At 37.7% G+C, this 18,431-nt stretch overlaps 1 long non-coding RNA gene across 2 annotated transcripts in view; it reads right to left on the reverse strand.

Annotated features, from left to right (window-relative positions):
- LOC138737416 (uncharacterized) overlaps positions 1–18,431 on the reverse strand; it is a 65,618-nt gene that overhangs the window by 12,722 nt on the left and 34,465 nt on the right. The window lies entirely within an intron of this gene.

Here is an 18,431-nt window from a genome sequence, read left to right on the forward strand (position 1 = left end):
GAACATGCTTATTAGAGCTGCATATTTTAGCTGGCAATTAATAGATTGAGTTGATTTGCCTGAATGAAAATAGTTAATGTGATCCGAGTCGTTCATTACACAGGAAATGTATAATTTTGCCATTAAAGTGCAAGCCTTACTTTGATTTAAGGAAATGCATATAATCACTTAATGATTTATCTGCTGTGGGAGTCGACTTTATTTGACATGCAAAATATAAATTGCTCTTTCACCAGTATGCAGGGCGATATGGCATTGTTTAGTAGCTGGGTATTAGAGGAGAAGGAGTGTCTAATCCAACAACTATTTTCATTTAAGGTGAAAACATTACTATCAATATTCCTACTCCCCAATCATAGTTCACCAGTGTTTCATTGCAGCCCAATAAATTCTGAAATTTCCTGTGCTGGTGACCTTCACATGAACCCAAGAATAATTACTTACAAATGATAATAATTGTTAACCATAAGTGATTCTTTGCAGCTGTTACAGCTGTAATTTTGGCAATAACCGTGTAAGGTGAAAGGGGTCCAAAGAACTACACACAAAGTGAGTTACCGCTTAACACCCCAAAGCTACGCACAGCTTTAAAAGGACAGTCAAAAACAAGATTCTGCGTTATGCTTCAGAATGTAACAAATACTTCAGAATATTAAAAATGAAATTAATCACATTTTCTAGCTTGCGACTAAAATATGATTTTTTTAAATATAATCTTCTACCAGTTCCCCATTTAGCTGAGACATCTGCCACTGCCAACCTGATCCCTTCATTATCAGGTATTACTCAATTGCTCTCAAGAGGGTATTCCTATTGGAAATGTTTTTTTTAAATACAAACATATATCATGGAAACAGGCCCTTTTGGCCCACGAGCCCATGCTGCCCACAATTACACCCAATTGACCTACACCCCCAGTACATTTTGAATGGTGGGAGGAAACCAGAGAACCTGGAGGAAACCTACACAGATGTGGGGAGAACGTACAAACTCCTACAGACAGCCCCAGATTTGAACACAGTCTCTAGCTCTGTAACAGCGTTGCGCTAACCACTACACTAATCATTTTTCTTCTCAACTTCCTGTCTCCGCATCCCATCCTCATCTAATCCAGATCTGTCTGCATTACTGAAACAACACTTTCTTTTTTCTAACTTTAACTATTAATTATCTATACTTTTATATTTATGATCTCTTTTTCTGTCTTGGCATATTATGGTACGGTTGGCATAGCAGTTAGTCCAATGCCTTTACAGGGCCAGTGATTGGGACCGGACCTGGGTTCAAATCCTGCGCTGTCTGTAAGGAGTTTGCTTGCTCTCCCCATGTCTGCGTGGGTTTTCTCCGGTTTCCTCCCACTCGTCAAAAACCTACACAGTTAATGGGGTGTAATTTTGGTGGCACAGACTTATAGGGCTGAATTGGCCTGTTACAGTGCTGTATATCTAATTAAAAATAAAATTATACTGCTGTAGTTGGTGTATCTTGGGTGGCTGTAGCAAGTAAAAATCTTGGTGCATCTGCACAGTGTATTTATATATATGACAATAAACTCTAACATGTTCACACACCTACTCACCCCCTCATCTCAGCTCACTAAAGTTTTGGTCCCTTCCAGCATGAATTTTCCAGGTCCAAATTTCTTTCAGGAAATTCCACTGCTCCACGGAGAAAGAGGCACCTTGTGGCTTCCTTACTTCAGAAACTGGGCTTTGAAACATTTCTGGGGAATGAATCCATAGGATCCATGTGCCACTTTTGATTCCCCTAATGCCCCTAAATGATGATTGAGCTTCATCAGCACATCCCATGAAAAATGTTATGAAAGATCCTGGGTATAACAATTTCAATTTATGTGTACAGTCCAATAGCAGAAAGAAGTGTCAGAACAGAGGGAGTCATGTGACGGAGTAGTGGCCGGTTGGGTAAAATGAGCCCTCTCCAGAAAAAATGAAAAAAAGGTCAGGAAAAGACAAAGCTCAACAAATATAAAATACAAGAAATAGAAGATAAAGTTACAGAGAAGAGAAAGAAGATGGCACCCAAGAAGGAGAAAGTTAAAAGAACTGGGAAAAAAAGAAAAGTCACCAGAGAAGAAAGAAGAAGACCTTACCTGCATGAAGGAACAGGGAACTGTGGTGGTGAAGAGCGCCCGATCTCCGAGGTTGGTGCCTGCCCTGTGGAATCGCGACCTCCCGACTGGTGGACTTCAAAAATGGCTCTTGGAGCCAAAAAAAAGTGCGCAACTGCACATGCACAATCAAAGGAAAACGAAAACACCGACGGGAGGGGGGCTCATCCGAGGAGTGGGCAGACACAGCGCGACCAGCTGAGGGATGCCCGACACCAGAGCACTCAGCTGGAGGATGAGGATAGCGGCAGGGGAGGGAGTGAGGAACCAGGCGAAGGAGAAAGACAACGGGGTGACCGACAAGAGGATCAACAGCAGGAGGCCCAACAGATGGGCAGCCCAGGATGGGAGGACCATCAGCAAGAGGAAGCCCGACAAAGAGATATAAGCAACTCATCAGGAAAAACAGAAGAGACATATACACAAAGAAGAGAAGAAGAAGACCAAGATCTTCAAAGGGAAATAGAAGATAAAACTGATGGAGAGAATATAGATAAAGCCTTTTTTGAAGAACAAATGAGATCATTAAAAGAATGGTTGTCATTAGAATTTAGTGCAATTAAAAGAAAAATGAAAAGAGCAGAAGATAAAATGTAAAGTTTAGAACTGGTCATGACAGAAATAGGGAAAAGACTAGAAAATGTGGAAGAGCGGGAAACGGCTGTAGAAATGGAAGTAAATGACTTAAGAGAAAAATTAGAAGAAAGTGACCAAAAAATTAAAGAGACACAAAAGAGTTGTTATCTCGGAAAATTAAAGTAGGTGAAACAACATAAAAATAGTGGGCCTGAAGGAGGGTGAAGAAGGCACAGATATGAAGGAATTTATAAAAGGAGGGATCCTGAAGGTCCTGGGAATGACAAAAATGCAGGAAGAAATGGAAATAGAAAGGACACACAGAACACTAGCTCCGAAACCACAGGCACATCAAAAACCAAGATCCATCTTAGTAAAATTTTTGAGATATACGACAAGAGAAAATATACTGGAGCGGGCAAGGAATAAAGTTAGAGAAGATAATAAGCCATTGGAATACAAGGTTCAAAAAATATTTTTTACCCAGACACAAGTTTTTAACTCTTAAAGAAGAGGAAGGAGTTTCATACAGCAAAAATGATTTTATGGAAAAAAGTTATAAATTCATGTTAAAACATCCAGCCATGGTTAAAATATTTATTCCCGGGGAACAAAACATTCTGTTCTCAGATCCGGAGGAAGCACAAGAATTCGCAGAATGTTTGCAGGACAGAAGGAGAGATGAAGAGATGTAACAAGAATGAAGAATGGCAATAAAGTATATATAAAGATGTAAAAACAATGTATATGTAAAGAACTAAAGAGGGAAAAGGGAAGGGAAGGAAGGAAGGGGGAAAAGAGAGAGCTTTGTTATATGTGTGTAAAAAAAAAAAAAAGTGTTTTCTGAGGGGGTTGGTGGGGGGAGGGAATAACCATCACTGCAAAATTAGTTGACGCTTGCGAGCAAGATCGCAATCCAAATGGAAAGGGGAGTTGTGGTTGCCCAGCAAGGGATAAGGGGCAACTCAGAGAGTGGGGGACCATTTGGGGCTAAGGTATTATTGTGTGTGGGAATTGTTGGTGTATTTTATGTTTTAAATGTGTTGTCGTACATAGAGTTTAAAAAGGGAAAGCTAAGAGATAAAAATGGGTAAAAGGGGGATGGAGGTAGTGAGGAAGCAGAAAAGAGGTGTAAGCAAGATACAAGATGGCCACGTTGAACTATATGACTATAAATATTAATGGAAGACATAACCAAATTAAAAGGAAGTGGCTACTAAATTTACTGAAGAAAGAAAAAAATAGATATAGCATTTGTGCAGGAAACGCATCTAACTGAAGTGGAACATAACAAATTAAAGAGAGACTGGGCAGGACACGTAGTGGCAGCATCATATAATTCAAAAGCTAGAGGTGTAGCCATATTAGTTAACAAAATTGTACTAATCAAAATAGAGGAGGAAATAATAGATCCAGCAGGGAGGTATGTAAAGATAGTGTCAGATATACTCAAAATTTTGGAATTTGCTCAATATATATGCACCTAATGAAGAGGATCAAAAGTTTATGCAGGATATTTTTTTGAAGATTACAGACACACAAGAAAATATATTGATAGGAAGGGATTTTAACCTTCATTTGGATCCAATGTTGGATAAAACTGGACAAAAGACGAGCAAAAAAAATAAAGTAACCAAATTTATGGTTAAATCAATGCAGGAAATGAAACTTATGGATATATGGAGGAGGCAACACCCAAGAGAAAAGGTATATTCATATTATTCGTGTAGGCATGAAACGTACTCAAGGATTAATATGTTTTTGTTGTTGGCGCACATTCAAGGGAGAGTTAGAAAAACTGAGTATAAAGCTAGATTGCTATCTAATCATTCACCCCTGTTATTAGCAATAGAACTGGAGGACATCCCACAAAGAACATATAGATGGAGGTTAAACTCCATGCTACTTAAAAGGCAGGAATTTAGAGAGTTTATTGAACGCCAAATTAAAACATATTTTGAAATAAACATAGAATCAGTGAAAGACAAATTTATACCATGGGATGCAATGAAAGACTTCATTAGAGGACAGATAATAAGTTATGTAACTAAGATGAAAAAGGATTACAATCAGGAAATAGAGCAGTTGGAAAGGGAGATAGTAAGTACAGAAAAGGAACTAGTAAAAAGGGATGATATAACGAAAAAGAGAGAATTGGCGGACAAAATAAAAGATACAAAACATTACAAACGCACAGGGTGAAGAAGAACATAATGAAAACAAACCAAAAGTATTATGAACTGAGAGAAAAAACACATAAAATATTAGCCTGGCAACTTAAAACAGAACAAGCTAAAAGAACTGTATTGGCATTAAGGAAAAAGGACAAACAAATTACATATAACCCAACAGAGATTAATGAAAATTTTAAGTAATTTTATGAACAATTATACCAAACTGAGAATGAGGGGAAAGTTGATAAAATAGATGAGTTTTTAGCTAAAATTGAACTGCCAAAATTTCAAGAAGAGGAACAAAACAAACTAATAAAACCATTTGAAATAGAGGAAGTACAGGATATATTTAAAAAGCTGCCGAACAACAAAACACCAGGAGAGGATGGATTTCCAATAGAATTTTATAAAACATTTAAAGAGTTATTAATTCCTCCTCTCCTGGAATAATGAACCAGGTAGAAGAAATACAAAACTTGCCAGATTCATGTAAGACAGCAATAATTACAGTAATACCAAAGATGGGGAAGAATCCATTAACACCAGCATCATATAGACCAATATCTCTACTTAATTCAGACTATAAGATAATAGCAAAATTATTAGCAAACAGATTGGCCGACTGTGTACCAAAAATAGTAAAACAAGATCAAACTGGATTTATTAAGAAAAGACAAACAGCGGATAAAGTCTGTAAACTTATTAATCTAATTCATGCAGTGGCTGTTGCTTTAGATGCAGAAAAAGCCTTTGACAGAGTAGAGTGGAACTACTTATTTAAAATATTACAGAAGTTCAATCTACCAGAAAAATATATTAATTGGATTAAAGCATTGTATAATGGACCGTTGGCAAAGGTAGCAATAAATGGATATGTATTGAACCAATTTGAATTAAGTAGGTCAACTAGACAGGGATGTCCATTATCCCCTTCATTGTTCACTTTAGCAATAGAACCATTGGTAGAACTGATAAGAATAGAAAATAAAATAAAAGGGATAAAAATAAAGTAGAAGGAGTATAAAATCAGCTTATTTGCAGATGACATCATAGTATACCTAACAGAACCGGAGATATCAATAAAAGAATTACGTAAGAAATTGAAGGAATATGGAGAAATATCAGGGCACAAGATCAAAGCAAAGAAAAGTGAAGTGATGCCAATGAGTAACGCAGACTATACAGAATTTAAAAAAAGAATCACCATTTAAATGGCAAACACAAGCAATCTGATACCTAGGGATCAGGTTAGATAATAACTTAAGCCACTTGTACAAACTAAATTATCAGCGACTAATAAAGAAATTGCAGGAAGACTCAGAACATTGGAAAGAATTACCGCTCTTGTTGATAGGGAGTGTAAACTGCATTAAAATGAATGTGTTCCCAAGGATACAATACTTATTTCAAACGGTACCAATTCCCTTAACAGAGAAATTCTTTAATGAACTAAAGAGAATAATAAGGAAATTCTTGTGGAAAGGGAGGAAACCGAGGGTAGCGTTAGATAAATTAACAGAGAGGTATAACTAAGGTGGTTTGCAATTACCAAACTTTAGAAATTATTATAGGCCCGCACAATTAAGGTATTTATCAGATTTTTACCAGACAAGGGAAAAACCAGACTGGACTAAGATAGAACTAGATAAAATAGGCGAGAAGGTACCGGCACATATACTTTATAAGTGGAATGAAAAGTTGGTGCAATATAAAAGCTCATCATTTACTTAATATATGGAAGAAGATCCACTTAGAAAGGAAAAAAATGAATTACCAAATACCAAAATTATTATTGACACAAAATCCATTAATCCCTTGTACAATAGATAACTTTTCCTTTAGAGAATGGGAGAGAAAAGGAATAAAAAGAATAGAAAAATGTTTTTTGGGAAATAATTTATTAACATTTGAACAGTTGAAGTACAAATATGGAATAACTCATGGTACAATGTTTACATATCATCAACTGAAATCTTATTTAAAGGATAAATTGGGAAACAGATTGAGATTACCAGAAGGAAGCAGCTTTGAATATATGATTACAGACACAATGATAATTAAAAGATTTATAACAAACATGTACATTAAGCTGCAAGATAAGGAAAATGATGAAATAGCCTAAACAAAAGTGGGAAAAGGATTTAAACATAAAGATAAAAAATGAAGCATGGGAAAAGTTATGTTCTGGAACTATGAAGAATACAATAAACACAAGGTTACGCATGATACAGTATAATTGGTTACACAGGTTATATATCACGCCCCAAAAATTAAAAGAATGGGATCCAACAGTATCAGATAGATGTTTTTGCTGTAAGAAGGAAATGGGAACAACAATACATGCAATTTGGGCATGTACAAAAGTGAATACGTTTTGGGAAGAACTAAATCAAATATTAAATAAAATCACAAAAAATAACATACCAAAAAATCCAGAGATCTTTATTTTAAGTAACATAAGAAGTAAAGAATTAGGTCTCAAATTGGATAAAGTGCAAAAAAAAGATTCATTATGATAGCCTTAGCAGTAGAAAAAAATGTATAATGTCAACTTGGAAAATGGAAGAGAGCCTGAGAATACAGCAATGGTACATAGAAATGAATAAATGTATTCCATTGGAAAAAAAATAACATATAACTTAAAAAATAAAGTTCTATTGTTTGAACAAATTTGGGAACCATACATGGAACATAACAGGGAGAGCATGCCTTGGACCTCCATCCCCTAAAATGATAAGGAGACAAAATGGCTTTATTCAGTGTGTAAAAATAGATGACGCATTTTTCTTGTTTACTTTCCTTTGTGTGAAGACATTGTTTTATGATTTTATTGTATTGTATATGTTGAATATTTATTGGTTTTGGAGGGGGGTGGGGAGGGAGTGGGAAGAGGGGAGGGAGGGAAAGGGGGAAAAATGGGAGAAAATGCCACTGTGTGCATTTAATGAGAAATGTTTGTACATATTTTGGTTGATATGGTTCACAGTGTGAAAAAAAAATATTAAAAGAAGTGTCAGAAGAGCGGATAATTATCGAAATCAGCTACAAGCTCAGATGTTCTTGAGATTAGCCAAACCATCACTGAGTGGGGGTGGAATCTCTAATGTCTTGCTCAGCTTTACTTTGTTGCTCACCAGTGAAACTCCTAAGGCTTCAATTCTTTTAAAACTTTGAAATGTATAGTTAATTGGGTGTAAATTTGGTGGCATGGGCTCGTGGGCTAAAATGACCGGTTACCATGCTGTATGTCTAAATTTAAAGGAAGTTTTTTTTTAAATTTATGTACTTCATAATTATTAAGAATAGACATTATAAATTCATTACATAGTAATATACTTTGCAGAATAAGATCAGGATTTTAAGCATTGTATTTTTTGTTTACTTTTACAGTGGAAGCAATCAACAAAATGACATTTTTGCCATGCCGTTAATGAAAGAATTCCAATAATTGAGGAATTGCCTGGAAAACTGTTGTTCAGAAATTGTCAATGTCTGGACTTACAGAAGGGTTGCAGAATGCACTGAAGCTTGCAGCAGAAAGCTGCCTTAAGTGTTAATTTTATCTTGCTCTTAATATCACAATTTTACAGAATAGAAGCAAGCCTTTCAGCTCAAATTGTTCAGGTCAGCCAAGTTGTCTCATTAAGCCTGAATATTGCCCATATCCCTTTAAATCTTTTCAATTTATGCACATCTTTTAACTGTTGCTATTGCTGGTTCCACAGACCCACTATGCATTGCATGAAGAAGATGCCTCACAGATTATTTTTAAATCTTTCCTCTTTCATCTTAAATCTATGCCCACTGGTTTTAGATTTCCCTACTCTGGGGGGAAAAAGGCAGACGAGGGAGAAAAGTTCAAGCCTGTCCAGCCACTCCTTTTAGCTCAAGCATGGTGGTGACTCTTTTTTGTGCCATTTCCAGCTTAATGACAGCTGGTCAAGCAAAACTTTGTAAAATACTCTATATGGTGCAAATTCTTGTACAATTGCTACATGCTGCTCCTGTTCCTGTACTCCATTATCCTACTGATTAAGGCAAGTGTGCAAAGCACCACCCTGTCTACCTGTGATGTCTACCATGAAACTGTGTACCTGTGCCCTCAGGTCTCTCTGTTCGACAACACTCTCCATGGTCCTACTTTTCACAGGATGGTTTACTCTATTAAAATGCAACACTTTGCATTGTCTGAATTAAATTCCATCTGCCATTCCTTGGCCCACTTTCCCAGTTGTTCATGATCCTGTTGAAATCTGAAATAATCTTATTCATGGTCCATCATATCATCAATTCTGGCATCATCTGCAAACATAATAACCATGTGACCTACATTATCATCCAAATCCTTAAGATAGATCCTACTCAACGGTGGACCCAGCACCGATCCCTGTGGTACATTACTAGTCATAGGCTTCAATCTGAATAGCAGCTCTCTACTATCATCCACTTTCTCCTACGATGATATAATGACAAAATTATTCAGATCACAGGAATGAATGAGAAGAAATGGTCTGCTGCTGAGCTGTATCCATCAGTCATCTGCATTGTGATGGCTGATCTCTGTTGGTGTGCTATAATTGTCTTCACTACCCCCGCACCAGGGAAGAGAAAATTGGCTTGGCATCCTACTTCTGATTGTCATGTGGCAAATTCAAATGTAAAGTCTCTGTCCGTACATATTAGATGAAAACTCAAATCAGGTTAGCTGTAACATCTCCAAAGTCCACAATCACATGCCGCACCGTGAGGACGAGATGTTCATAGATATATCTTCTACTCTTGTGTCCATATACAAGTGGCAGCGCCCTTAGGAGAGGAACAAGGAGAAACTTGAGGAGCAAAAAATTATCAATTTTTAATTTGAGCAGATTTTTGAGGTTTTTTTTCGCTTGCAGCAATGCTATTCAATGAAGTGAGTGTTCTTGAAAGTTCTTCATCTTTTTATGACTGTCGACTTATCCCTCTGCTAAAGGTCTACTAATTAAATACAATGTTTCCTGAAGTAGTCAAGTGAAGTTGCATCATCTATAATGATCAGATTCAATGGAATCACATCCCCCCAAAATTAGTTTCAAACCATCCTTATTAAGGAGAAAATTAGACCTAAATCAGTCTACAAGTCCTCATTAAAATCCACTGATCCTTGGCTAGCTCCATGTCTTAACATCTTTAATTAGCAAACTGCAAGTCTAACTGGCATGATAAATGCAATTAATCTTACCTTTCATTTACTTTCTCAGTACATATAATTTGCCATCTTAAGGGAGACCTGCTCTTCCGCCAATATTCTCATTGTGCGGTTCTGTCCGTACAAAGGTATCACAGAAAGTAAGCTTGCAACTCTTTACATATGGAACAAACTATGCCATATTTTAATGCTCAGCTTCTGTCTGTATTGATTTACAATTGCAATCGCTTCACCAATTTTATTTTCATGCTGATGCAATAATCAAAATTGTCTTTTAAGATCAAGCAACTGGGATTGTTTTTCTTTTGTAATTCAGAGTTTTAATTTATATTACTATCTCAATTTTCATAAAGCAGTTTGACGTACTGATCTCTGAAATCTTTCTGGCTCAAACTAATTTTGATAATAATCACCTCACCGGTAAGCTGATATTAGAATATGCAGTAACAGAAATCCAGCTGCGATGTAGTGTCATTCATTACCGAGACCCTTTTTTTCCCCGTTGGTTCAAGTCAGGCTGAATCTTGATGGTGATGTGGAATTGTTCAAAAGACAGCTAGATCCCGTGTAAAGCCCAGTGGACTTTTTTTTTGAAACAAGGTTTTTTTTGGAGAGCACAATGGCTGGCAGCATCTTTATCTATTTGTGCAATCTACATCAATTATATCTGGGAACGATCAACGTTTAAATTAGCACATGATTTATTTTTCAAAATGAAATTTCAATAACTTGAAGCACCAATGAATGCAGATGAATTTTAGTTTCGATGAAATGCCTTTTGTGTTTATTAATCTCACTAAAGTAAGCTCTATCAGTATAATCTATAGCTCTTGAAGAATAGAACTGAAGAAATGCTGTCAGCATCAATCACACTATTTTGGAATATATGGATATGGAGGCATTAAAGTAAATGCACAAAACTTTTGAATTCTATGACTGATGTGTGCAATGAAGTTTACTTTCAGTGTCCTTGACCAGCAATCCCTTCACCAATGAGAATACAGTAAGACCCTTGGTACCCGGCACCTTTGAGGATTGGAATTTCCCGGTTGCTTGAGACAGCGTATTGCGTGAATTGAGGACTATTGGTGAGGTGCGCCAATTTTAAACTTCTGTATTTGTTACCCATTTATTTTCTGTTTTTATTTTGGCGGTTGCTTGGCTTAAATTCCAGATAACAGGGATTTTACTGAATATTAAATCATTTGAACAATCTACTGCTTGTGCTATTAAAGGTCTGTGATAATTCACTAAACATAATTCTTTAAAAATGCAATGCATCTAGAAAATAGGCAAATCTTGGACTATGTGTTGTAGTCATACAGTGATTTAAATTATTTTGTTCATTTTTAAGTACATGGTTCATTCACTAGCCTGCAAACATTTGTTTACCATTAAAAGATGAACTACATCGACCTAGGCTGTAAGACCAGAATGGCTTTTGAACGAACACCTGATTGTTAAGCTGACATTGTGGATTATTTCAACAGAAATAGCTACAACCAGTTCCTACAAGGGGCAGCCATTCCAGTCCATCAGCAATTTCACCATCTGGCCCATTATTATTAGTTTTCATTGCTGAATAACAATTGGTCTTAAAATTAGGCTCAAGATCCCCACTATTAAGAAGTACTAAAAATACATGTACCATATTCTATGGTGAATATTTTACAAAGTATATTCACTCTCAGAAATTCAAACTTCTAAAATGTAAATTTAAGAATCCCCCCTTAGTAAAAGCACCAGCATGTCTCACTTGTAATTTCCAACTTATTTATTGTAGTACCCCGTACGTTTGATTGTTATATTTAATAACTGGCTTATCTTTTAGTTTCCTCTTGGATTTATATTGAATGTTAACCTACCCTTTCCCTTTACAGATGGCATTTTTATTTTAGAATTCTTTAAGAGGCTTAATACTCACCCATATTTCCACAATTACTATATTTTTAAAATAGTTCAATGGCTGCAAAATGCTTTGAGACATCTCAAAATGTGTTAAACAAGTGCAAATCTTTCTTTCTATGATTAAAGTAATTAACTAATTTATTCATGCATAAAATTAAAAAAGGTGTGAAATATTTCCCTTATTAATGGTTGGGCAACATTTATAATTGTTAGACTTGTGCATGCTGTTGACTTTCTCCAGGCCCTCATAATCTACCTGCCATCCTATAACCACAGCAGCCTCTAAAGTTCAACTCCAAGTATATTTATCATCCCCTTGTACAAGTTCTCTGGCCCTCGGTGCAACACACTGCAAACACACATAAAGACATGACACATACAGATAAACGATACATAGGCACAATTCTTGTACAGAAATATTTCAAATAAATTAACATTATTGTTAAATAAATAATTGAATCATGAGGCATGTGTATCTGTCATTCAGTGGAGTCACTGCCTGTAGGAAGAAGCTATTTCTTAGCCTAATGGTTCTGGCTCTGATATTCCTAATGAGAGTAGCTGAAAGATGTGTGTGTGTGGGGTGGTAGGGATCCCACTGATTTTTTTTTTTGTGAGTCCTCTTTAGATAAGCTCAGTAAACTCCAATGATGGGGAAGGACTATTGTAAGAACACTGATTGACCCCAGTTTACAAACAAAGAATGCACTCACTTGTTTCTTTCAGCACACATTTCTCTTCAGACACAACATTTGCATTCTTAAACTCCCTAAACACCACCCAGCCAAACCCCTCTGACTTTCCATTGGTTCACTGCCACACGGGTGATCCTGCCTCTCTCACTCTCCTCCTCCTGAATCTGAGATTCATCACTCATATACTGACACTAAACACACCTGTCCATGCATGCTATTACTCCCACGTCACTTTGGTTTTGTCATCAGCACTGCTCCCGAAGCAGGTAAGTACGCGACTGCGATGATGTTCCTCTCCACCATTCTTATGGTCCTGTGGATTGACCTACAATCCACTTCTCTGCAGCAACCATAACACACTGTGATCCAGCCAGCCAGGATGCTCTTGATAGATCTCCTATAGAGGGTGGCTTGGAGCCTTGCCTGCCTCAGTCTTCATAGGAAGTGCAGTCAATGTTGCACATTCCTGACAGGTGAGGAGATGTTTTGTGTCCATGAAAATTCATTTCATAAGTTGATTCTGAGGAACTTGGTTCTCTCTACTACTGAGCTATGAATGTGTAGTGGAGACTTGTCAACCCTGGTCCTCCTGAAGTCCACGATCATCTCCAGCTCATGCATGTTGAGACTCAGGTTATAATTCTCCCACCATTTCACAAGATTTTCCATCTCTTCTCTGTAGTGCGACTCATTGTTGTTGCTGATGAGACCAATTACTGTCGTTTAATCTGCAAACGATTAGTCTGTTGAAGCTGGATCCAGCATAGCAGTGGTAGGTCAGTAGCGAGAAAAGAGCAGGCAGAGAACAAAGCCCTGAGGTGTGCCACTACTAAGCATGATGGTGCTTGAGGTTCTGCTGCTGTGATCTTTTTATTAAGAAGTCCAAAATCCAGTTACAGATAAGTCCTAGTGAGGACAGCTTCTCCACCAGCCTCTGGGCAATGAACAGCAGCCTGGTGCAATGGGTCACAATGAAGTAGAGGGACAAGGCATTAAGATCATCATAGAACCATGGCACATTACAACACGGATACAGGCCCCTATGCCCTTCTAGTCTGTGCTGAATCTTTGTTTTGCCTAGTCCCATTGACCTGCACCCAGTCCATAGGCCTCCATAACCCTCCCATCCATGTATCTGTCCAAATTCTTCTTAAATGTTAAAATTGAGTCTGTATTCACCACCTTAGCTGGCAGTTTCTTCCACACTCCCATCACTCTCTGCATGAAGAAGATCCCCCTCCCGTTCCCTCTAAACTTTTTCCCTTTCACTCTTAACCCATGTCCTCTGGCTTGTATTTCACCTACCCTCAATGAAAAAGCCCATCTACATTTACTCTGTCAGACCGTGATATAGCCAGTCAGTACATTTTCCAGTACACCTCTCTAGAGGTTTACCAAGATATCCGATGTCATACCAAACCTCCAGAAACTCCCGTAGAAGAAGAAGCGCTGGCATTCTTCATAATGATATTAGTGTGCTGGATCCAGCAAACATCCTCTGAGAGAGTGACTCCCAGGAATTTAAATTTGCTCACCCTCTCCACCTCTGATCCATCAATAATCCCTCTCTACAGTATATGATCAGTGCCTTAATTTTGGTGACATGGACGTTACCCACACCAGCCTCTCAAAACACTTCATTGAACACTTCATTTAGGTAAAGCAGCAGCTACATTTTACTCGCACTTCTTTGGCTCGGGACTGCTTTATGACACTCTAGGCTCACGAAAGGACAACGTACAAATGCAGGCGTTTATTTAAGATTTTTAAAATTCTGAGAATAATGAAACAGTGGAGGAATAGGAGTCCATATTTGCATGACAATATCTTTATAGCCATCTTACATGGCATTTAAGGCTTGTGAGGCCTCTCGATAAGGACTTAGCAATCGAGGAAGCCAATCAGTTCAGTGGTGATATTCATATTTATTCCCTTGAGCATTGAAGAATCAGGGGAAATTTGATAGAAGTATGCAAAATTATGAGGGGTTTAGATGGAGTAGATACAAGTATGCCTTTTCCACTTTGGTTAGGTGAGATACAAACCAGAGGACATGGGTTAGAGGGTGAAAAGAGAACATTTAGAGGGAGCATCAGGGAGAACTTTTTCACACAGAGAGTAACGGGAGTGTTGAATGAGCGGAACAAAAATTCAGCGTTTCAATAGAACGCTGGCATGTTTAGGAAAGCTGGTAACCTCAGAGAGCATCTTTTTGGTTTACATGATTGTCTATACGGTGTTCATTGTATGTTTCTCGGCAACTTGCTGATGAGGATAAGGAGGATCATGTACAGAGAAAGTTTTACAGTAAGATGCGGCCCAAACATTTCATCACTGAAAATATTATTAGTGATAATTGTTGAATTGTTTCATTTTGCTTTCCTTACTACCCGTGCCAAGAGTTTGACTGATCCTTTTGAATGTTTTGCCCTTTTTCCACTATACAAGGTCAATTTCATACAGGATGTAACAATGATGTGGATTTAAAAAAATTTCATCTTGCGTGAGCTTAAATGGAACAGGTGACTGGATGGCTGCGCTTGTCATTGCAGACTTCCACTTGGCCTTTTAATTCTCTTCAAGATGTATTCAGCCCAAGCTTCTGTGGAACTAATCTAGAGTGAATACAGATTAAAGATGAATGTTGAGTACTGTATTTACTGAAAACAAAGAATGACTGTTTTAACCACTTCGCTGCAGAAATTACAGTTGTGCATTATTTATGTTACAGTCTTAAAATGGAGGCACTTACAATGAGATGAAAAAGTTGTTGGATATTCTGGAAAAAATAAAATGTACCTTTTGCACTGCATTGGCAAGAATCTTTATTATAGCACATCGAAATGATTCCAGGTGCCAAATCTGTTCAATTCAAGTAAATCAGGACCTGAATGGAAGGTATAATCTCAGCAGACAATATATAAAAATGTGCTTGCTTTCGGTGTTTATTCAAAATCAACATAGATTTTGAAAATAAATGGATCATTTGGTCAGACTTATTGCCTTTAAAATATAGCTTATGTACATTTTTAGTTTTAATATAAGTTGAAATTGTTTTTATTAAATATTTTAGATGTTCTAAAATTTAATTTTTCCTTTCTTAAGTAAAACAAAAATAATCTTCATACCATGAGACATGGTGCATTTTAGCTCAAATTCAAGAATTTAAAACCCTCTTTCCAGAAATCAGTTTATTATTCCCAGGAATGATTTTTATGGCACCAAAGAAACGGCAACTGTTTTATTTCCCAGGCAATGCCAGGAATCCTGCCATTTACTAATAAGATTCTATACTTTAGGAGAAATATTAGAGGTGGCTTTTTCACTCAGCGAGTGGTGGCAGAATGGAATGGACTTCCGAATGAGATAGTTGCGTCAGGGTCCCTTCTGTCATTAAAAAGAAGGTTGGATGTGAGGGGGCTGGAGGGTTATCGGCGATGAGCGGGAGGTTTTGAACCGGTGCGGACTCGAAAGGCCGACATGGCCTGTTTTCGCTCCGTAAATGGTTATATGGTTAACGAGCTATCTCACGGGTTGAAACTAGTGGACTATCTTTAAGACATTGGCAATAATATACAGCATTGTCTGTTTTGTTCTGTTTAACACTGTTAAGTGAATGTAGGACTATTACATAATTTCAAATCTTTACAACTCTAAAATATAAAAATGTTTCAGTTTCCATTTCTACCAACGCAGAGCTCTTCACTCAAGCAAGTCAGAGGCGTTAAATACTTTTAAATATCCAAATTATTATTGCCATTTGTTGTGAAGTATGATTTATTATTGACTGAATGGTAGAACAGAAAAAGATGAAGTTTAAAGGAGAGGAAAACACATTAAAAAATCTTCCATGGCGAATAAAAATTCTGCCTTGTTAATTTATAATGTTTTTCTTTCTATTTTTGAAAATTAATTTCCTTTCAAATCTTCATTGCTACTTTAATCATATTTTGACAATGTGCATTGCAATAAAAAAACTACATAGCATTAAGGCTAAAAGAATTAATTAGACTTTGAATTTCATTGTGTTTGAAGGTGATTATTTTGCTCCAGCAGGCAAGATGATTTCTGCTTTCTCAGTGTCCATCAGTAACAGGCAGTATCACTGCATAGGCAATTTGCTTCACAGGATACATTTGGTTTCCCTGTTAATTTTTCTCATCGGAGACTCCGCATTCTGCCAGTATGAGTTATGTGTCGAAGCCAGTACGAGTTCCTTCATGGAAGCCTGGCGACAATCTGGTGAAATTCACACATAGGGGGCAGCCAAGGTCAGAAATCAAAGAAAATCTCAATGCTGAAATCTAAAGTAAAAGGGCCACATCCAGAATGGACAGGGGTTCATGGTCTTGAGATTATTTCTGGGAATAATACACAGATTGTAGAAAGAGAGTTTTAAATTCTTGAATCTGAGCCAGAATGCACCATGTCTCATGGTATAGAGATTAAACATATTTTATTTGAGCAATGGCAAATGAAAAGAATATCCGAAATATTGAATAAGAACAGTTTGAATACGAAAGTTCTTGATATACTATTTCATATTTTAAAGGGCAATATATATGTATGACTCCAGAACTTGCTTTGAAAAGAAAGAAAGAACAATAATATTGTATTGGAGTCTTGACATGGAATTGAAAAAGAGCTCTAACTTAAAGACTATTTCAGAGAGTTTACATTATGAAGTTTGTCTCAGATAATTACAGTAAAGAGAGATAAAGGTAAGAGTGGAGGAAAAACTTCCTTTACAATGTCCAAGCACTGGCTTTGATTTGGCTGTCGCTACTTACATGTTATATCAGGCCCATGCCAGATACCACCAGAGCAATCCCATCAGTCGCATTCCTCATCCCATTTCCCATATATGTCAAGTTTATTTATCATCAAAATGCACATATCTCTCTTGGCTTGGCTTCGCGGACAAAGATTTATGGAGGGGTAATGTCCACATCAGCTGCAGGCTCGTTTGTAGCTGACAAGTCCGATGCGGGACAGGCAGACACGGTTGCAGCGGTTGCAAGGGAAAATTGGTGGGTTGGGGTTAGGTGTTGGGTTTTTCCTCCTTTGTCTTTTGTCAGTGAGGTGGGCTCTGCGGTCTTCTTCAAAGGAGGTTGCTGCCCGCCGAACTGTGAGGTGCCAAGATGCACGGTTTGAGGCGAGATCAGCCCACTGGCGGTGGTCAATGTGGCAGGCACCAAGAGATTTCTTTAAGCAGTCCTTGTACCTCTTCTTTGGTGCACCTCTGTCACAGTGGCCAGTGGAGAGCTCGCCATATAACACGATCTTGGGAAGGCGATGGTCCTCCATTCTGGAGACGTGACCTACCCAGCGCAGTTGGATCTTCAGCAGCGTGGATTCGATGCTGTCGGTCTCTGCCATCTCGAGTACTTCGATGTTAGGGATGAAGTCGCTCTAATGAATGTTGAGGATGGAGCGGAGACAACAACGCTGGTGGAAGCGTTCTAGGAGCTGTAGGTGATGCCGGTAGAGGACCCATGATCTTCTTTCCCCGCTGATTCTGTCAAGCCCATTCCCTTGGCTGTGGTTTCGCTAGATAGTAGGTAGGGACAGTGGGAATCTCATTCATCCATTCATGCGCGTCACTAATTAGATGACGAGACATTTGGCTATTTTGAAGCACGGTGCTAAAGACCTGTGCACTTTTCGTGGTTTCATGTCTCACGTAGACTCGAGTCAATGAGTCCATACCTACATAGGGAACGGTTGGGGCCAGTTGGTTTCGGCCTGTCAGTCCATAA

The sequence above is a fragment of the Narcine bancroftii genome, chromosome 6 (assembly GCF_036971445.1).
Source record: "Narcine bancroftii isolate sNarBan1 chromosome 6, sNarBan1.hap1, whole genome shotgun sequence".
Taxonomy (NCBI): Eukaryota; Metazoa; Chordata; class Chondrichthyes; order Torpediniformes; family Narcinidae; genus Narcine; species Narcine bancroftii.